The sequence below is a fragment of the Cryptomeria japonica genome, chromosome 9 (genome assembly GCF_030272615.1).
Source record: "Cryptomeria japonica chromosome 9, Sugi_1.0, whole genome shotgun sequence".
In the NCBI taxonomy this organism is placed as follows: Eukaryota; Viridiplantae; Streptophyta; class Pinopsida; order Cupressales; family Cupressaceae; genus Cryptomeria; species Cryptomeria japonica.
The window spans coordinates 648,050,082-648,073,856 of record NC_081413.1 but is presented as its reverse complement, the minus strand read 5'-3'; positions in this window follow the sequence as shown (position 1 = coordinate 648,073,856).

Sequence of the window (23,775 nt, the reverse complement as noted above, 5' to 3'; positions counted from 1 at the left end):
CACACACTCACAACTTATCTCTTCATAATAAACTTACCTTATTCCCATGATGTCTTGTTATTGATCTACCTAAGATTGGTTAGCCATTCATAATAAACCTTCCTTTTTTCCCTTTCCTTCCATAATAAATCAGGTCCAATCTGGAACTAGGGAAAAATACTAAATCTAGTGATGGAAGTGGTACCCCGAGCATCGCACATTTTGAGGAGCATCATCTTTTTGTTCCTCCATTTCACACACAATCCACAATAAGAAGTCATTTGCATCCCCAATCTGTAATAAAGTTCCATTCTTCTTCGCAATAAAGTATCAATTTCAGATGAGACACAAGAAGCAATGTGCTTTCAACAAATCAAATCTTTTAGTAAACTTTGACAACAACATGGTTTTCAACATAATCTGTCCTTTATCAGGATAACAACATTGTGACCAAATCAAACATGTTAACATATGTGGCAAGAAACACAACTAACTTGAAGATTTCATTGTGTGTTGGTGTCAAGTCTTGGTTTTCTTTTGATTTTATCTTTTGGTGAGATGTCTTTTAGCTTTTCTGGGATGTCTCTGACTAAAGATTCTATCTCTAGGATGTCTTTGACTAGAAAGGCGAGGATGGGACATGTTCACTTATTGTTTTGCTGTTTGTGGATTGTCTCTTAGTAATGCTATGACTTATCCAAGGATATGAGGACACTATGAGTCTAATGTGAATCAGGGCATTCCTTGTTTACGACCATCTGATCTCCATGCAAATGGGTACAATGAATTTCTAGGTCAAACCTATACCTCGATTGTCATAACCTATTTTCCATAATAAAACTCAATGATGATAAAGCACAAGAAGATCTTTCCCTTCCATATCTTCTACCTTCCATCCCCCTTTCTGATGAATACTAAGAGGGGGGGGGGGTAAATTAGTATACCAAAAAATACTGAACTGAAACACTTAAACAATTTAGCAGTAAACCAGTATAACAATTTTACTAACAAACTGGTTAACACAAATGAAAACCAAACAACAAATAAGGCATTCACCCACAGAAGCACAATCACCATAACACAATAGATTTTGACATGGAAACCCAAATAGGAAAAACCACAGTGAGATGAAACTCACAAGTAACTATCTACAGAATAGTAACCAAACCGGTTAAGGTCATACAATGTTCTTTACCAGAACAGATCCTGTTAGGAATCTTGATCTCTGTTAGGAGATAAGTACGATTAAAGACTACCTTGTGAGAGGATTTCAGATCCATAGTTGTGAACCACTTTGTTAGAGGATTTACAAAGGCTTTGCCAGGCCTACCTGATTAAGGGTTACAGACTTGTTGAAGATGTGAGTAATAAACACATGAGTGATCTAAATACTAGCACAGTATGCTTGGTTAGATCCTTGATAGCTCATTGTTAATGCATTTCAACATTACTTCAGTCTTCAATATCTTCACACTCTGTTTCTTCACACAGACCTAATATTCTTTTGTGATCACACATGCAAAAACTTCATCAACCACACAAAAAACCTAATAAATTTCTAAAACCCTAGACATGATGTCCTTATAAAGGAATCTGATTACATTGCAAGTTCCTAGGTTCAGTGCATTTGGACACATTTGGTAACACGACATAGAATCACCGTCAAAGTATCAGTGGATGGTAACTCATCACAAAAAAACATGCTGGTTGGTAACTTATCACAGTATTACTGGTTAATGCAACTTTACCTATTACCGATTGATAACCCATCACAGAGTAATACCGGTTCAAATATTAAACCGATTACCAGTTGACAAAAAGTGATCTAAAGACTATAATACATAATACCGGTTTGGAACAAATACCGGTTGAGCATAACTTATACATACAAAAAGTGATCTCAAAACAAGTGTGTGTTCATCAATGACAATCACAACATCATCATCAAAAATGCCAACAATCTCCCCCTTTGGCATTGATGGCAACACTTAGGAAATTTTTTGACATCTAAGTGTTTTACAACAAAAATATGCCATAATCAAAATTACTCCCCCTAAGCATATACACTATGCATTTTGCAGAAAATACAATGTATACTACTCCCTTACAGAGATAAACATGAAAGTATACATAACATGCATCAACAATTTAAATATAGAATACTACTCCCCCTTTGCCAACAATGACAAAGTGTAGCTGAATAACCCCTGTTTCCATTATCATTAAAATAATAAGTGTTTATGACAATAAAGAGTGAAACTTGTCAAAAACTGATTTAAAGTCCTACATAAATGTCTTCATGGATAAGGACCATGACTCAAGCAATGAGGTAGCAACCTCACTTTCCATTTGCATTTGGGATACCCGTTCTTCCATGGCATCCAAGGTACTCATCTCTTGAGTGACCATTAAGGCATCTAGATTGAAATAGCATTTTTGAAGTATTTGCAGTCTTGGTAGTATAACCAGTTGAAGTTCCTACAAATCCTATGTCCGGTTGCTGATCTCTAACTATATTCTTGCAGTCTGGAGTTGAAACCGGTGAACGGTTTGCCCAAATGTGGTGAAGGAATCATAGGGAATCTTGAAGGTGCTTATGTATTCCTGCAAGTCAAATTGCAGTTTGTCTTTCTGAGCAAGCACATCATCACAGAATAGATGGGGTTGGCATATCTTACTGAGCAGTAGATTCCCCTTATCCAAAGCATCTCTTATGTCTTTCTGTGCTTTTTGTAGTTTGGACCAGAGCTCCTTTAATTTCTTCACCAAGGCAGTGTTCAGAGCCTTTTGATGCTTCTTTTGTGCATTGGCTTCAACAACATCTTCCAGGCATTGCACCTGGTCCTCTACAACTGTACATAAGAGTTTCAGTTGAGCTAGAGAGGAATCGGTACTTGGGAGATTGGTACCAAGAATCAAACTGGTAAGAGTTTCCATCGTAGTTTGAATAACATCTTCCTCCTTTTTCCTCCTTAGCGCTTCCAGTCGCTCTTGGGCAAGCTTAATGCTTTGGAACATCTTTGATTCATTTGCGAATTGGAGGTCAATGGGACTGGTAATGTCAGCCGGTTTAGCTTGACTACCAATTGCCTTTGGGGTCTCCACTTGTGATCTCTTTGCTGCTTCCTCTTTGACCTTGGCTTTTTGTTTTTCTTCTTCTGCCTTATTTTGCTCCTCTACTTCTTTCTTTCTTTTCTCTTCTTCCTTCTTCCTATCTTTTTCTTTCTACTTCTCTTCTTCTTTATCCTCCTCTTCCATCTTCTTCTTCTCCTCTTCTTTTCTCTTATCCTCTTCCTATTTCTTTTCTTCTTTTTTCCGTTTCTCTTCTTCTTTCTTCTCCTCTTCCTTCTTCTTCTTCTCTTCTTCATGTTTCTTCTTCTCCTCTTCCTGTTTCTTCTTCTCCTCTTCCTGCTTCCTCTTCTCCTCTTGTTTTCTCTTCTCCTCTTCCTCTTTTCTCTTTTTCTCCGCTTCTGGTTGTTTCCTCTTTTCTTCCTGTTTCCTCTTTTCTTCCTGTTTTCTCTTTTCCTCCTCTTGTTTCTTTTTCTCATTCTCTGCTTGCTCTCTGTCAACCTTTTCTTTGTCCTGTTTCTCCTTGTCCACTTTCTCTTTGTCATCCTTGTCCTTTGCTGTATCTGGGGTGACATTTTTACCATCCAGAGCATCAATGTCAATAGGGTCCATTTGTTCAGTGACCGGTTGATGGGAATGGATATGGGATAGACTAGCCTAGTCTATGCTCCTTGATCCGTTCCTTGGATCACCAGGTGTTCCAACCACACCCCAGGGCCTCTAAGACTTCCCTCGCTTGAGGAATCCCCTGACCTTTCCCAATCCACCCACCAACAACCTGTGATACTTCTCCCAAGGTCACACCCACTCACAAACTTCAAAAACCCTCACATAGGCTAATAAGGGTTTAGCTCCTCCTACACCTTCTTAGGTCCTAGCAAGGATAGGACAGGTCTTTGACATAGTTTTCCATCCATTCATGTTCCTCCAAGAGGTTTTGACCTTCCTATTCGTTACCGATCTCACTATTTTGCTTCTTTCCTACAAAATAGGGCTACAAGGAATGTGCCCAATTAGGCCTCCATTCTGGACTTTTAGGGCTCCCTCTTGCAAACGATGCTCAAAATTGTGAAACTTCCCAAAGGGACTGCTATTCATTTGGAAAAGGCTCAAATATTTTCCTAGTTTTGGGCCTCCAAGTGTCCGTACACTGCCCTAGGTGAATTTAGGGGTTTTTGAGGGTTTTTATGAGGGTTTTTAGGCTTGCCAGGGTCATAGTGATGGTTTGCTATCTTTACCACCTTAGCTGGATTGGTGGAAGCTCCTCCTTCTCACCAATGGTTCTCCACACACCCCTCTACAACTCCTCCAAAGGGTGCCTCCTTCCTTTTCCTACCTTGCTCTCATGGACCTCTGCAACCTCAACCCTTCCTAGCCAGGCATAGTCTAGTCTCGCCTAGGAGTGGGTCTTTGAAAGGCTTTCCTGCATCTTCAGGGGCCCTTCTTCCTCTGAGGTACTGTATAGGGTCTAAAATACTATTCCCCATGGTTTCATGGTGTTTCCACAATGGGGATAAGAGGTGTCATCGCATTTACACAAAACAGTCCAAAACTGGACAGTGAAAGAGTAACTTCACAAAATATTTACAAAACACACAAAACCTACACAATAAACCTAACCTAAGTGTCAAAATGAAAGTATAAACACAATACAAGACTCTCAACACCATTTAGTTTGCAAAACAATCCATTGTCAATCTGTTAATGCTCCATTTGTGCCGACTGGCAACAAAAACTTAGTCATAGTCAAGGTCTTTTCCCTTGGGCCGTACAATCTGACATCCAACCCCTCATTTTAGGGTTTTCCACAATATATAATGTCTTTTCCTCGATTTGTGTGCCAAATTTAGGGTTCTCCATTCCAAGCTAAGGTTATTACCTATTAGGTGGAAAAGTTGCATGATAACTTTGAAAAGTTGTCAAGCAACTTTTTGCAACTTTTGCGCAACTTTTGCAATGTTGCTTCTCTTGACTTTTGGGCCTACATTGGGCTATCCTATGGACACAACCATGCTAAAAGGACCCCAAACTCATCAATGGCACACATACCCTCTACTCCACAAGAAAACTCAACCTAGACTTGTGAACCTAGGACCTAAACAAGACCAATGAGCTCTTGGTTCTTATTACATTTACATGGCTTCTTAAAGAAGCAAAATTCCAACAAAAATCAAATGGAGGAAGACCTTAGAAGGGTGCTCCTGCACCACCAGTTCTCTTTCACTGTTATACACCTCATATGGTTTTTCAATTTCCGATTCTTGTTCAGCCTTCTTGTTGGCTTCAGACACTTGGTGCAACCTCAAAGCGGCTTTGGCATGTGAGTGGGTATCTTTTACCACTTTAGGAACTTTTCCTTCTAGCAACATGGGTCTCCTTCTTCTCATGAAGAAGAGGCCTTTATATTTTTCCATAACTTCATAAAGTTCTGAATTAGACACATCAGGAAAATATTGAGCAAATATTTCCTCTCTTATTTCCTGTTCCTTTTCTATGGCAATGCGCCATTTGTTATCTAAATAATTGTATAAAGAATCCGATGTCACAGATTTAATTTCTGATGGCGACCAGTCATTAATACATAAATATTGAATAACTTCCTGTTCTACTTGGACTCTTTCTCATTGTCATTGAAATCATCAAAATTATCTACTAAATCACTCATCACATTTCTCCTAATATTCTTGATAGTTCTTTGACAATGTGTTAAAGGTTTGTAAGAGGAAATATCAATATTTACCGGTGCTGATGATGCTGGTTCATTGCTGGTTGTCTTTGTCTTCTTCCTTATTTGCCTAGTCTTCTTAGGTTGTTCTTCAGATTCTGTGTCCTCTGAGTTCGGTGTGTTGCCTTTTGTCTTCTGCTTCCTCTCAAATACCTTGGCGGATGCAACTTCCGGTTTCTTCTTTTCCAGTGACCGCTTGGTCACTTTAGGACTTGCTGAAGTAACCGGTGCCGATACAGATGGCACTGCCTTTCCTTTCTTTACTGAAGGTTCTTCAACTGATGTAACCCTTTCCAGATAGGTGCCGGTTCTCTTCTTCTTAGGATCAAGCAGTGAGGCAAGTAGGGTAGAAGCATATCCATCTAGCATATCATACATTACCTCATATCCCATAGGTTCCACCTTTTCTTTTCTAGGCTCAATTGCCTCCATTATACACTCATCTACTCTGATAGTGAAGTAGATGTCCTCTTCATACTTCTTGATAATATCACCAGATATTCTCACCCTTTGGCTCATCTTGTGTCTGAACTCATCAAAGTATTTGTTTAGGACTTCAGGATAACCGGTTCCAACTGCTTGAAGACTTTCTCTAATTTGCTTGGTAACCGGTTGGTCAACAGACCATTGAATATCACTGACTCCTGGGAAATAGCCTTGGAAGTAGAAGAACAATCCAACCAATAGCTGTCCAAATTTAAATTTCAAGGCATTGTCCTGTTTAACTGACTTCAGATTCACCAAAAGTTTCCTTTGCATACAGGTGCATAAATCAAACGAGGGATCTTCCATGATCATCCTATAGGCGGCATTTACCGTTGCAGCAGAGACAAAGTTAATTCTGCTAGCATGGAATGTCTGGTAACCTATCACCATGCAAGCATATTTGACCAGATCATCCTTGATGGTATTGATGGTCATTCCCCATTGGTCGCTCACAGAACCGGTGAGCTTGGTCATTTCCATCTTAATGACCTTCCTTAGGGCTAGCACATCTCCAACGTTACAGAAACCGGTGACGACATGAATCGCTTTCGGTGTGATGTCATGTGTCCGCTCTAAATACATTTTGTCACCGTGCACTATGCTTAGAATGATGCGGATGTGATCATTTGTAAATTCTTCAAGGAAATAGACCGCATTGTGAAGCTTCTTCTTTTCCAAGATGCTGTATTCTGGTTTGATCTTCTTGTCCTTCCAGCAGAATAAGCTTAACTGAGAAAGGATCACTATAGATCCTAGGTCTTAAATTTTACAATCAATATAATCTAAAATACCTTCTTCAACTATAACACCAGCGGGTATTTGGGATAGGGCATTATATTTTGCCTTCCATTGGATGAAATCTGCTGAATCAATGGGTGCACTAGAACTAGAGTGCGATGCAGAAGCCATGATAAATAGAGAAACTCAAAAAATACTTTTGCAACTCGAGATTTAGAGCTTGCAAATTTTGCTTCGCCACACACTACTTCGGTTGCTGGATTACCGCTTTGAGTTCTACACTTGACCGATTGATATTATCTTCTAATTCTTTTTCAAAGTTTTGAAATCTCTCCGAATCGCAAGACAAATCCCCTTTTGTCGCTCTGCACTTGAAAACTTCTTTGCTCGCAAATTGATAAGTGAAAATGACTTGAAAATCCCTTTTAAACGAATTCTTCACCTACCATAATAAATGCTCCACCATTAGGGCGTAAACCCTAATTTGCCTTTTACCATTTCTCGTCTTCTGCCAATTGACAGGTATCACATACCGGTTAAGGTCTTTTACCGGTGTAAATCGAGGGTTCGAGACATTTCACCAATTTGTTTCCCCCTAAGCTTTTCCTATAGCTTAGTTTTCCGGTTTAGAGATTTCCACACTAGGTGCAGAAACAAGTTCTTCTTGAGACACTTCTTCTGGCTTCTTTTTCTTGGTTTTCTTCATATCCGCTTGAACAGTTTCAACATCAATCTTTCCTTCTGGAGTGACCGGTATATCATCTGATATATTCTTTCTCATTTTGCAGAATCTTGCTGTATGACCCGGTTTGTTGCAATGATAGCAAACCATTCTAGGTGCTCTCCAAGGTCCATAATTCATGTTTCCATTCTTCCTTCTGCATGTTGCAATAGTGTGACCATTACCATGATAGATCAAACATGTTGCTCTCCATTTGGTTGCCGCTTGATAGCCACCGCTACCTGACTGATGATTATAGGTATTAAACCGGTTTGGATTCCAGTTCCCAGAGGGTTTAGGAAAAAATCCTTGACTCCTTTGAGGATACCTTCTGGTGTTGTGCATGACAGACCTACATTCAAATGCTCTATGCCCAAACTTATTGCATGCATAACAATTTCCATTGAATCTATTGGATCTAGGATTATTGTTTAGAAAGTAAGGAAAGTTATTGTAAGCCTTATTTCTACATACATTAGTAGTATGTCCTTCCTTGAGACAATTAAAGAAAACATGTTTTAACTTTTTCTTACCTTTATCCTTTGATGTCGGTTGCTTCTTTGATGCTACATCTTTTGCTCTAGAGGTCTCACCTTCCTCATACCCAAAGAAACCAAGTCCATTAGTATTCTTTACCGGTTTAGCTGATTTAAGCTTTTGCTCTAACTTAGCAGCACTCTGATTGAATTTGGCAAGTATCTCTTTTGATTTAGTGAGTTCCTTGGTAATAGCAGCATTGGACTCCTTCAAGGTTGCATTCTCAAAAATAGCCAAGTTTAGTTCACCTTGCATTTCTTCTTTTTCCACTTTACTCTCTTGGAGATGAGTGGTAAGTGCACTGATTTCTTGCTTTAGCTTGGAGATCTCATGATCTTTGTCTTTTACCAGATCTTCAGCTTTTCTCCTGTTCTCAAGCTCTTGACACATCCGGATAGTCATTCCTTCATGTTCCCTTCTTAGGTTGGCATTAGACTCATTCAGTTTTTCAACTTCTTCAACTAGGGCTTCCATGTCCGCTTCATCGGAGGAACTGTTTTCAGTTAGTTCCATCAGTTTCTCAGCATGCTCTCTTCTTTTTGCCAGAGAGGCCTTATATTTGACTTTGAGTTCATCAAAGGCTTTCTCAGTCTGAGTGAGACGATGAGTAAGTTCCCTCACAGTGTATTCCCCCATATCTCTTTCCAAGTGGTTAAACTTATAGAAAGGTTGGCTCTGATACCAATTGATGAATACTAAGAGGTGGGGGGTAAATTAGTATACCAAAAAATACTGATCTTGAACACTTAAATAGTTTAGCAGTAAACCAGTATAACAATTTTACTAACAAACCGGTTAACACAAATGCAAACCAAACAACAAATAAGGCATTCACCCACAAAAGCACAATCATCATAACACAATAGATTTTGATGTGGAAACCCACATGGGAAAAACCACGGTGAGATGAAACTCACAAGTAACTATCTGCAGAATAGTAACCAAACCGGTTAAGGTCATACAATGTTCTTTACCAGAACAGATCCTATTAGGAATCTTGATCTCTGTTAGGAGATAAGTCTGATTAAAGACTACCTTGTGAGAGGATTTCAGATCCACAGTTGTGAACCACCTTGTTAGAGGATTTACAAAGGCTTTGCTAGGCCTACCCGGTTAAGGGTTACAAACTTGTTGAAGATGTTAGTAATCAACAAATGAGTGATCTAAATACTAGCATAGTATGCTTGGTTAGATCCTTGATAGCTCATTGTTAATGGATTTCAGCATTACTTCAGTCTTCAATATCTTCACACTCTATTTCTTCACACAGACCTAATCTTCTTCTGTGATCGCACATGCAAAAACTTCATCAACCACACAAAAACCCTAACAACTTTCTAAAACCCTAGACATGATGTCCTTATAAAGGAATCTGATTTCATGTCGGTCCAATAGGATTACATTGCAAGTTCCTAGGTTCAGTGCATCTGGACACATTTGGTAACACGACACAGAATCACCATCAAAGTGTCGGTGGATGGTAACTCATCACAAAAAAACATACCGGTTGGTAACTTATCACAGTATTACCGGTTAATGCAACTTTACCAATTACCGGTTGAGAACTCATCACAGAGTAATACCGGTTCAAATATTAAACTGGTTACTGGTTGACAAAAATGAAGACTGGGAAAATGATAACTACCGCTTCAGTTCCTTCGTACCGCTTGAGATCCTCGAACCGCTTGAGGTATTCATACCGCTTGGGATTGGTAAACACTTTCTGTGAAACACTGATAGTCTAAAGACTATAATACATAGTACTGGTTTGGAACAAATACCGGTTGAGCATAACTTATACATGCAAAAAGTGATCTCAAAACAAGTGTGTGTTCATCAATGACAATCACAAGATCATCATAAAAAATGCCAACACTTTCATGATTATCCTCCATCGTCCTTCCTGAGTCCATGTACCCCGCTATCACATGACTAAGTACAATGACACACCAAAAATATCTGCCTTTCATGTAGTATTCACTTGCAGACACCACTAATTAGCATATCACATATACATTTTCATTCTCATTTGCATTTTCCTTATGTAAATAATTATGACATGTTAATAATCATACATCCATCTACATATAGTACATCCACATTTGCTAACTGTCGCCTCAATTGAGTCACGTATCTCTCGAGATCCTTGATCTCATCGGCCTGTCCTACTGTTGTCTCTCGCAGTGCTAGCAGCTCATCCTCCTCATCTTTGCTCTGGGCACCCTCCTCCTTCCTAGCCTGTCCCTAAGCATCTCTCCCTGGTTATTGTCCCTGTACCTTTCCACCAACCTGTAGTACATGTCCTCGTCTACCCCTCTGTGGTCTCAGTGGTCTCCCACCCTATGGATCTTGTCTCTCCTCATCCCTCTCTCCAACATCACTCTGTCCACCCCTGCCCCTCACCACCCTCCTTGCTTCTCCTCTCCTCCACCACCTCCATCTCCCACCACCCCTGTCATGATCATCCTCATCCTTTGCTACCACAGTCTCATATGGATCTGTCAACCTTGGTACTAGATGTGTTGGAAAATAAGCATCATACCTTGCATCTGTACTTGCGTCAACTCCACCCCTCAATAGATCCCAAGGCAAAGGAACCATCTGCCCAAATTGTGTCATTGCAGCATCGTAGAACAATATCGTGCCCTAATGAGTCTGCTTCCGTACGCCCAATCAAATTCCTTATCTTGAAAACATATGGTATCTCTTTAGCGTCCTCCTCCCAATCCTTATAGTCTACATAAGGTCTGCATATGACACTATCTATGTCATTAATAACCCTTCTCCAATAGTCTACCTTCCCAATCCGTGGTTGGGAAGTGATCATGCTGTACAAGTGTGTGTAGGACTATGCATGCCCTCTCAGTTTGAAGTGAACTAGTTTAGTCACTACAATGTACTCATATGACCACACCTGTAATAGAGTCACCACACAATGTAACCCTCAGCCACCAAGATACACAAACTGGTGAAACTCATGATACAAATGCGTTAATACATATGGACCCCATGCATATCTAATGTGCAGTGTCACCATTGTCTCTAGAGTCCTCCCCCAGCCAACAACCATACCTCGTGTTTCCCTGTCTGGATAAAGGTAACCACTAATAACTCCAACTACTACCGATAGTCTGCATCCAGTAGAAAGCATAAAATCCTAGCTGATGTGACCTGATCTCATCTCCATCTCAGGGTCTCTAAAGAATTGTATTGGTGCATCCCTATCTCCCTCTCGGTCATACGACACTAACTCACCGTGGATCGGTATCCTTAGGATCCTGTAAACATCCTCTAAAGTGACTGACATCTTGCAAGTTGGAAAATGAAACGAAAGGTCTCATAGTGCCATCTCTTTGCTAGAGTAGTGAGTAATCTTCACTTGAATCTCAGGCAGATACATGATATGTCTCAATCCCATACCCTCGATAGCTGCTCGCTCCTCAAAGGTCAACTCTAGTCACAACCTCTGTGTCATAGGGAATCTCTCCCATGACTCTATCTAGGGTAAGTACTTCTGCATCCAATCATATCAATCATGTCAACCCTAGTGGTACTCATGTCTATCACATAGTGCTACTTCTATCCTAGTGCTTGTATTTATCACATGACGCTGCATACTAGTGTATATGTTCATCACATTGCACTTGATCCTATTTAGAGGCTCTTCTTGAGTGTATCCTCTCAACAACTTATCCAATTGACAATGTATGTTCATCACAAAATTGTAAATTCTAGCGTATCTCCCAGTTTGTCTCCCTAGGGAACCTACTTGAGTTTATTCCCTCAACAACTTATCCAATTGATAGCGTATGTTCATCAGAGAACTACCGATTTGACCCTACTTAAACACAAACATGTTTTTACAATGCAAACGTAGTTTTTACCAACCCAAACATACTATCTTTCCCTAGACGTGTCTATACATCACAGACGCACCACTGTCTTACATAAACATGCCCTTGTGACATAGATGTGCCTTATGCACGTAGACACGTCCATACTGATCCTAGACGCGATTAAATTCATAAGCATGCCCAAACTTAACCTAAATGCATCTATCCTACCTAGATGTGCATAGCACTGACCTAGACACGTTCCTACTACAAAACATCGATTTCACGTTGTTGTTTATCTACCCTAAAATGTATTAATAACAACAATAAATGCAAAAATGTACAAAGAGGCTTCGAGGTACTTACCAACTCACCCATGTTGTCTGGTCTCTGATATCATTGGACTCGATCGAACTTGTGAACTCTATCCATCGTCGTTGACTGCTTTGACTACTCTAAGCTTTCTCCCTACACTATGATTTATTAGGTGTGTGGATGCAAATGAGGATGTTTTCCTTGTGGCCCTATCTTATAGGCTACTTAACCCTAGTCTCCCGTGTCAGTCTTTTTCTTGCGTGACCTTGTCACCCTATCTTGTCAGTCCTTTCTAGTCTTTCTTTCTTATCAAGAGATTGTCTGCGATCTTTTCAAATATTTTCATCTAATATCTCGAGGGGCATATCATTGCCATCTCGGAGAAACTTTCTATCAATTTATCTTATCTTCTTTGAGCCAACGTGACAAACTGCATTGTCTCAAAGAGGGGCAAAATGTAGACACCTAAAATTGTCTTGTTTAATTGAATAAATGTTTTTATTTATTTAATTATTTTATCCTAATTCTTCTATTAATTAGATAAATTCTTATTTATTTAATTAATTCATTAATCCTCTCCCAAGCCTTTCCTCATTTAAATAAATACTTTTATTTATTTAAATAATCTCTTCCTAAATTAAATAAATATTTTATTTATTTATATAATTGATCCCACTTCCTCTATTAATTAAATAAATAAAGATTTATTTAATTAATTCATTAGCCTTTTCTACCTATGACACATGCCATTCATCTCTTAATTCTTCTCTTACCTACCCTCTCATTATTTTCCAATTTCCTCTACCCACCCTTTAATCCTAGCCGACCATTTATCTCTTCACCTTTTAATCTTATCCCTTCATATCCTAAAGTGTTCTCTATGTAAGAGGATGCTTCCATGATCATCAACCATAATCCCCTAATGACACAATCAAGCCTTCTTGCTATCAAGCTATTAGCCACATTTCTGTTCTTTGTTCAGCTCTTGTGAACACATAAAATTTGAGAGCAAATTTATCAAACAAGATCAATGGAGATAGGAAGAAATGGAGATTGAAACCCTACTAGACATGTGAAGGGTATATTTGATTTATTTTATTTATTTACATGGTATTAGGTATCTTCATTTGTGTATGGTGGATCATTTTCATTGTTAGGCAAGGGTTTTGTGGTTGGATCTTTGTTAGTCTTTCAATATTGTTGTTTTCACTATCCATTTTCACCGTATACATGAAGTATACTCAATTATTTCTTGCCTTCAAAAAATCTTCACAAACACCTCTTATATAGCTTCTCAAAGGAGACAACTTGATTGAAATGATACATGTGTTGCCAAGAGAGACCACCGTATTAGGATTAAGGTTTCTTAACCTTACAACCCTAACATGTTGAATTATTTAATTAATTTTGCCTAATTGATTTATCCTAAGTTATTAACTTCCTAGGTTGTCATTCATTTTATGGGACCTCTTGGTGCGGTGACATCCTACATGGCAAGTGATGAGATGGCATATTCCCTATTTTTTAGGAAGTTGGGACCCACTTAGAAGATACTATGTTTTATGAGGATGTTGTCATATATTTTAACATTTGGCAATTTCCTATTGTGACTAAAGTGTCTTGGTTGTCAATTGCTATTATGCATTGGAGTTGTATTTGAGCAATTGGCATTTATGGTGGAGTTCATTTTTGACAAATGGTGTTGTTGGCATTTGATAATTTGGTGATGCTCCAGTGAAGATTGGTGGTTCCTGATGCTTGTAGATTTTTAGGAGTTGTCATTGATGGGATTTCATTCCACTAATCTAATTTGGTATGAAGTTTTGGCTAACCAGATGTCTTGGATAAAGTATTACTGGATTAAGACTGTCAGTGCAGTTTAGTATATAGTTTTGTGATCATTCTCATTTTCGATGAAGCAGGTTTTGGTTTTGGAGATTAGTGATTAGTTGGTTGGGTATATGAAGCAGATTATCATGACAATCCATCCTCCAATGTTAATTCCTATGTCTGTTTGAAGATCCGGTATTCGATTGAGAAGTAAAGTAGAGTATTCTTCATGTTTGGTGGTGTATCATGTGTCCAGATTCTTTAAGTTGATCCTAGTGATTGGAAATGTGTTTGGGGTGATATGTGAGATCTATAAGAGGTGTGTGATCTTGTAATTTGGGTCCAGAATATGGTTCGGTAATAGATCTAAGCCGACTTTCAGCTACACGTTTCACATTTTGATAATTGGTGAAGTTTACTTGTGGAAGATTAATTTTTGTATGTACAGATATATAAGACCGATTTGGATGATGCATTTGGAGTGGTATGTGATGTGGTAGACTATTTTTAAGCGATTGAGCATAGTTTCACGTGCGCATCTTGATGTTGGTTGATTCGGTAAGCAGTTGCAGAGAAGAACATAGCAAATAAGAAGATTAGTTACAATAAATCATTTTGCACTGAATCATAATTGATTTTTGGCATAATCGGATGCTATTTTCCAGTTGACTACTTATTGTAATCAGTTTGTAATGTCTTGTAAGGCAATGAGCCTTCCTCTAGGGTTGTTGCCCTGTTTTTGTAGCCTGAGCAGTGAGCTCTAGGCAATGTGCCTGAATGCAAGTGCATTCCCCTTATGTAATATTGTTTTGCTACTGGACATAGTGGAATAATATTGTGGGTTCAAATCCCACTATGGTTTCTCCCATTTGGGTTTCCATGTAAAAATATTTCTGTTATGGTTGTATGGTTACTTGTTTTATATTTCTGTAGTTTTCTTTCTTTGCAGTTCATCCGATGGTTGAAGAATAAGCATAATAAGTTTGAAGTTTTTTGAACACTGAGTCACCCCCCCTCTTAGTGTTCATTTATTCCAACAATTGGTATCAGATCCTAGTTCCTCTGAGGAAGCCTAACCGCTTGAGGAAGGTCCAAGAGATTGAATCAATGGATTCTGGTTTGTAGAGATAACTTTGTTTGGCACTTGGGGATTTTGACGCAACAAGAAATGAAATAAGTTCCTTAAAGAGAAACTTGAGTGCAACTAAAGAACTGATTAAGGATTTGAGAGAACAAGTCAACACTTGAAAAGACAAGAGGAAAGAGCTGATGGACAAAATGAAGGAGAAACATGAGCAAAGCATTGAAGACCAAAGAAAACCTGATGAATGTGAAAAGCTTGCTAGATAGAATGCTACATTGAAGAATGAGATGCAATCCATTATGATGAAGATGACTAAGGAGATTGAAGATTGGAAGAAGAATGAAGAAAGTTTGACTCAATCATCGAAAGACATATCAGATGAATGCTACAAACTTACCTATGAGAATGATCAGTTGAAGCTTGAGTTGATGCAATCAAGGAATGATGGACAAGAAATTGAAAGACAAATTGTTTCCTTAAGAGATGAACTTGCTACTACAAATGAATACAAAGACAAATTTAATGCTATCTCAACAAGGCTTGATGAGATGTTGGAAAATCAGAGACATGGAAAAGACACAAGTGGACTTGGATATGAGAAAGGAGAATCCTTTGGTTTTGGACAGAGCAATGCAAAGTCTAATCATCAGAAGAGAAAGAATCCTCCGGTAAGACAACCTAATGATTATAAATTCAATGGTAGATGTTATAATTGCAAGAGATTCAGTCATATGGAAAATCAATGCAGAAGTAGGATGAATAATGGAATAATGAATAACATGATGAACAATGTTCCTACCTTTACTGCTCAATGTATCAAATGAAACAATTTTGGTCACAAGTTAAACATGTGCAGAAGGATGAACAAATTTCAAATAAGAGATGTTTTGCATGTAGGATGTTTGGACATATCTCTAACCAATGCAAGAAGAGACCAAACCCGATGAATTTCAGATCTATGCAGAGAAATGTTGTTTGTCATGCATGCAACAAGCCAGGTCACATTGCAAGGTATTGAAGAAGTAGGAATAATGATCCAGTAAGCAAAGGTAAATCAAATGAGAAAGGCAAAGCAAAAGTAGATGAAATCAGAAATCAGCATAAGAAAATGTGGGTTAAGAAAGAAGATTCCAATGTGCAGAATGGCTCCACACCTGAATCCGGTGATAGAACCTCATCCGACAACTAGGGCTTTTTGGCCTTAGGGGGAGTTTTACATGCAGATTCATAGAACCCTTCTTTGGTGATTTGTAACCGATTTAGAAAGGTTGTTGAAGGTTTAAATCATGTATGCAGATGTTATCCAAAAGATCTGATGGAGATTTGAGGCTCCGATAAGCGATTTCATGAAAATCAAGGTAACCGGCTGAAGCATTTATTACAACACAAAATTAGGTTTTTAGAGGTTAAAAAGGCATTTCAAAGGTTTATTTTTTACAATGCGATCAAGAGAAAAGAGCAGTGTGGCAAAGAGAGGAGATTTGGTGATCTAAATCGAGATTGCAGTGATTTCTTGTGCTCGATTGAATCAAAAGGTATCGATTTGTTTTGCGAAGCTATTTGTTTTCAAACCCTAGATTCAAAATGGCATCAACATCTATAATTTCTACCACATTGGTTGTTGAGATTAAGGATAGGGCTATACCCGTTCTTAACAATGAGGATACATCCATTGTGATCATGAGGAGCTTGGTAGTGCTGATATGTTGTCCCTGTACAACAAACATTGGGCAGATAGCTTGGGGAATCTTAAACCAGAATATCAGAATCAATTGGACAAGGGTTTTGCACAGTTCATCCATTTCCCATCATTTGATGAAGTATAATGGATCCGGTACATCCTCAGCTGAGTCCATGACGAGTTCGTGTGGTTAGATAGGCCCTATAAGATCACTACATAGGCAATTCAAGCTGTGACATGCCTAAGTGCAACTGGTGAAGTACCTAGTCTAAGAAAGGTATTAAATAACACTGTATTAGCCACTACTAATTCTCAGTTTGAAAATAGAGCAATGACTATCAGTGACATCTTGGAGCATGATGTCAGATTTGCATCAATAGTGGTTGGTTATAAAGTCTATCAATCAAGAAAACATAATTCGGTCTCTGGGATTGCAATTTATTCAACATATCAGATTTTGAAGGAATATAAGAGGTATGATCTGTGTGAAGTTCTCTTGAATGAATTTTTGAGTAACTTGAAGAAGATCAAGCAAGATAAAAGGAACACCTTCAAGTTTGGTACTCTTATTGTTTGTTTGGCCTTGTACTCCATGAATGAGATTCGTGGTGTTGGCAAAGTCCAATAGGCTTATGAAAAACTGTTGGCCATGCAAATCAAGGAAGGGATAATGGGAATTGGTGACACTACAATGAGAATATCCACATTATAGGGCTATTTCAAGACCTTTCAGGCCTCTTTGAAAGCTTGAGAAAGAATCCCTAAATATTTTGTAGAGAAGTATGAGCAAACCATTTGTTTCATGGTTAACAAAGATCAATGTTTAATGGAAGCTGTTGAGCCAAGGAATGTGTGGATCCTTCCCATGGGCTATGAAGTTGATGTAGTTACCTTTGATGCCTATGCTCAACACATGTTGAGCTAGTTGGTATATGAAAAGGAAGAACGATTTGGTACATTCAAGGAAAAGGACCTCACCTTTCACAAAAAGTTCATTGATGCCGGTAGGAAGAGGAAAATCAAGAAGTATAGATGGTTGCAAAGAAGATGGGATTGACTAAGGAAGCCATGGATAGGGCTAGAGATCAGAATATTTTAAGGGAAGAGGATGTGATCAAACCACAACCTAACTCAATGTCCTCCTCTTCTAAAAAGCTCAAAGCTAAGCCTATTAAATCCGCACCTATCTCTAGAGTGAAGAAACTGATACCTCCACCTAAGCCCAAACTAGCAGTATCTATCAATGGAGTTGATAAAAGTAAAAAGGAGAAGCCTTCAAGGTAGTATGTTTCAACTAAGGAGGAGATAGAGTTGGATGAGGAAGTTCGGAAAGTTAAGAAGACTTCTACCTATGCTCGAGTAGTTAGAAAGCCATCCGGTGATGCTCTACCCTCCAAGAAGACAAAGACTCAAGGTGAGCTATCTGGAAGATCTAGAGGAACCAAGAAGCAAAAATATGAGATAGATGAAGCCTTGGAGTCTGGTAAGGTTAAGATTATTCCTCCTAAGTCCGTAGAAGATATAAAGAATGAAATCATTAAGGATGGAAATTTGAATAATCTTGCTATATATTATGAGGATGTGGATGATAAGGAGAGAAGATAAATTGAAGAAGTAGTTGTTCAATATATGAACAACTTCAATAGGGCTCTGATTGAATTATCATTTGAGTTACCTAAAGAGTTGTATGTTATTCTTGATATCCGGAGAAATACTGCTTGTTGGAAAGATGAAGTAATGCAGTAATATGTATTGGTTAATACTTGTTCAATTATATCTAGGGATGAAGTTGAAAGATTATTGAAGTTGTCCAAAGAGAAATTCAGAAGCAAGAGGAGAATTAGATGAAGTTGCAAATGAGACTAAGCAAATAATAAAAGACTTTTTGCTAGAACAGATATATGAGGTAAATCAACCTCAGAATGCCACCCATTCGGAAGGACATAATCTTGAAGACACTTCCATTCTGAAAGTACGTGCAGAAGTCTCCGGTGGCCAAGAGGATCAACCATCTATTGATCCAGTTGAGCAAGAAGCAGAACAAGATGCACCTACTGAGAATGTAATAACAAATATCTCCGGTGAAGCTACTCAGGACCCTCCTGAGATAGAAGTAATTGCAAAAATGATGGCAGAGGAGATTGCAAAAGTTGAAAAGAGTGTGAGTGCAAAAGAGAAGGGTGATGAGCCAATAGAGAAACCTCTAGTAACCATGAATACAACCAATGTCTCTGACAAAGGCAAGGACATTGATGTAGAAGATGATTTTTCTAATGGTTTGGTGGATTTAAGAACTATTTTCCCTCTTCAAGCATTGAAACTTGCCACCCAAGCTTAGGTTAAGGCAAGTGAAGACCTATTGAAATCTCAGTCCGAAGATAAAGAGGTCATCTCTCTTGCAACTGAGGTTTTGGAAAAGCTTTTACCTAGTTTTAGTCAAGATTTTGGTGCTTCTCCCTTCAGAAAGGTTAAGAACTTGTTAAATGCTGTTAACTCTAATTTTGTATCATTAGAGAAGGCTGTAGATGAAACTGTACATAAAAGGTTTAATTAGATGAGATTGAAGAAAAATTTGAAAGAAGTTGAGAGAGATAGAGGAAGCGTGAAGACTGCCATGAAGAGTGTAGATGACACATTGGATGAAGGAAAATTTTCAAATCATGTCTGTTTTTACCCAAGTTTACTGTAGACATTGATCAACAAATAAGAGATCTTGAGGGTAAGTTAGCCGGTATCGGTCATTCTTTTGCACCTCAATCGGTCTTCCCGAGTACCCTTGAAGCATAAATTTTGGAACTCACTGATAAAATAAAGGGCTTGGACCAAGACAAGGGGAAAATGTTGAGTAGAGTAGGAGAATTGAGGAGTTTGATAACTCCCTGGATGGATACCTTGCCGGGAGCACAAAAAAATGCAATAAGTGCCTTAGGTAAACCGATGCCATTTGATCTTCAGAGTTGAGATTCATGCATTCGTGTATAGTGCCCTAATAATTATTTTGGAGTGTTTCTTGAGAGGATGGAACGAGTATTTGAAATCCTTAAAGGTGACTTACTCTGACACCTTGAAGTTCATGTATACAATTGCATTCATTCATTATTTTGTACATAAGATTTGGTAGATTCCCACCCTTTTCCATTGGTGTCAAAGGGGGAGAGAAAGAGCAGTGAAAAATGGAGAAAGCAGTTCAAGGGGAGTCAGTCAGATTGAGTGTTCAAAATTTAGATTTTTGGTGATTTGCAGATTTTGGGATACTTATCATTTTTCACTAGTGTTGCCATTAATGCCAAAGAGGGAGATTGTTGGAATTTGATGATCCTGTGATGCTCCGGTGAAGATTGGTGGTTCTTGATGCTTGCAGATTCTTAGGAGTTGTCATTGATGACAACTCAACCTACTGATCTGATCTGGTATGAAGTTTTAGCTAACTAGATGTCTTGGATAAAGTATTCCTGGATTAAGATTGTTAGTGCAGTTCAGTATACAGTTGTGTGATCATTCTCATTTCTGGTGAAGTAGGTTTTGGTTTCAATGATCAGTGATTATTTGGTTGGGTATATGAATCAAATTATCATGACAACCCTCCGGTGTTAATTCCTATGTTTGTTTGAAGATTCGGTATCCAGTAGAGCAGTAAAGAAAATTATTCTTCATGTGTGGTGGTGTATCGTGCATCTGGATTCTTTAAGTTGATTCTGGTAATTGGAAATGTGTTTGGGGCTATATGTGAGACCTATAAGAAGCGTGTGATCTTATATTTTGGGTATGGAATATGGTTTGGTAATAGATATATGCTGACTTGCAGCTACATGTTTCACATTTTGATAATTGGTGAAGCCGACTTGTGGAAGATGAATTTTTGTACATGTGCGGATATATAAGACCAATTTGGATGATGCATTTGGAGTGGTATGTGATGTGGTAGAATTTTTTGAAGCGATTGAGCACAGTTTCACGTGCACATCTTGATCTTGGTTGATCTGGCAAGCTGTTGTAGATTAGAACATAGCAGATAAGCAGATCAATTACAACAGACGATTTTGCACTTAACCAGAACTGTTTTTTGGCATAATTAGATGCTATTTTCCAGTTCACTAATTGTAATCAGTTTGTAATCTGTTGTAAGGTAGTGTGAATTCCTCCAGGGTTGTTGCCCTATTTTTGTAACCTAATTAGTGAGCTCTAGACAGTGTGTCTGAATGCAAGTGCATTCCCTTTATGTAATATTGTTTTTCTACTGGCCATAGTGGAATAATATCGTGGGTTCAAATCCCACTGTGATTTTCCATTTGGGTTTCCACGTAAAAATATTGGTGTTATGGTTGCATGGTTACTTGTTTTATGTTTCCGCAGTTTGCTTTCTTTGCAGTTCATCTGGTGGTTGAAGAATAAGCATAACAAGTTTGAAATTTGCAGAACATTAATTCAACCCCCCTCTCAGTGTTCATTGATTCCAACAGGTGTGAGGTAAGGAAGGTGCCTATTCTTGGTCATAGTGATTTCTATGTTGTACTTACATTGTATTTGGCAAGATGGCCATTATGGATGAGATAGGTGTTGTTGCCTTGGAAGTTGCCATGAGCAACGTGTCATGGGATTATCAAGATGTTGTTTATGACACAACTTACCTCTTAGATGTTGAAGATGGTTTTGGGGACCATGGGCGCCTACCTCTTTGTCTTGATTTCTATATATATGTTGATGCCTTAGTTGATTCAAGTGAGAGGAGAGGAGTTCATTTCACAGGGGTTACATTGTCAGATTTTCTCCATAATGGAACATGATGTAAATCTCCATGTAAAGGCTTAGAGCCTGAAAATGTATTGTAATTTTGTTGTTGAATAATACATTGGCTCAATGTTTTGGAGTGTGGGTTTTTTTATCCGAAAGGGTTTTCCCCACACATATCTATGCTCTCTAAAATATTAAATTTGTATGCTGTAATGTTGTTGAAACTTTTGTAGATTTGTAAATTGTATGATCTTTCCTTTAAAGATTTAATTGTGGGCAATCAACTATGTCTGTTTTTGTTTTTATGGCATAGTAGTATGTGCTTATATTGGCATGTTGTAATATGTTTTGAAGAAACATATGATACTGTAGGTACATATTGATTTGAGAGCTTTAACTGGGATGCTCTCATTTCCCTTCAATTTGTATTAGAGTTTAGTTCCATGATTCACATGTTTTTTGTATGTGAGGATTCATGGTGTTTGAGGTTTTGGGTATTTCTTATGTTAAGTTTTATTAGCTTAGAAAGCATGAGGAAATTTGTTTTGAAGGAATCAACTGATGATTAATACTTTGATGAGTGGAAGTCTTGCAATTGATTTAGTTTTCTAGAAGACAAAAAGCATTTTTAAGAATGACGAAGATGGAGTTTCATGGAGTTGATCATGTACTTTCGTTTAATATAATATTGCTCTGGAGCTCCCGTTTGACAACATTATAATCCTAATACATGGTTGTGGGTAGTATAGTTCTCATGTTGAGTGTTTGTTTTAGGCTCCCTAGCAATATGAAGAAACTTGGGTTGTCTAAGCTATGGAGTGAATGTGCTTCTTTTAGATGCTTGTTTTAGTCCCAATATTGGAAGGAATTGTTTCATTATCCTCGATTGCATGTAGGCTATGGAGTTTATCGTTGGATGGTTTGGGAGCTTATGGAGTAGCCTATCTCCCTCAGATGCATGTACTGGTGGTAATTGTGGTGATGGCCTACAAATGGGCTTGGAGTTCTTGAACTACTTTTTTTTTCTTTTCTTTATGGATAGTTGTACTTGGATGGCTTAGATTCATGTTCCTTGGATATGAAGGTTTTATAGATTTTAGGTTCAAAATATATAGTGATGATCATATATGATAATTCCATTGTTCTGGTTTAACATTTTTTTGGTGTTTTCAGACTTTTGAGTCATCTAGATGTGAAGTGGGTATGGATGTGCATGGGTATTCTCAAAAACAGTGGTTTTGTAGGTTTTATATGGTCAAGACAATCTTGTGATTTTTTTGATTTGGTGAAGAGCTATTTTGTAGACCCTAGTTTAATTTGAGAGATTATAATAAGTAAAAACGATTCCAAATCTTTTTATATTCATATTTTTACAAGTAGCATTCTTTGAATACAATTACAATGAATTTAGAGATCAAAATATCTTATATTCATATTAAGTAGTCTAATTTTCATAATAAATATATATTATCACTATATTTTAAGTTAATGTTCAAACAAATTTTAGGTGAATAACATTATGTTTTATCTGTGTATTAATTCATATATTGAAAGTTGAAATATAATTTTACTTTTAAGAAAGTTGGCTTAATAGTCCACCAATGTAATTATATAGCTTAATTTGTTAATTATGGTCTTACTTTAAGGAATGTGTTCTAACGCCTTATTCTGTCAAGATTCACTTATTAAGCTTATGTAGTGAGACATTTCTTTGGGTGTTCGTTTTTGTATGTTTGACTGTTATTTTGGTGTTATCTCTTATAAGGCCATTTGATAATTATTGTACAATGATTTTTAAAACTATTCAATGGTCCTTAATAGAATCCCCCAATTAATTAATTAAAAAAATCTCTAAATGTTGTCTTTTAATTTTGATGAGTAGATATGAGATGATTGAACAATTCTTAATGTTTACGTTATACTAGAAGTATTAATTTATTTGCTCCATTAGATATATACAAGAAGTAAAAAATACCATGTATTTTTTAAAATGCTATAGTATTAAAAATTAATATGAATTGTATACTAATAAAGGTATAATTTTTT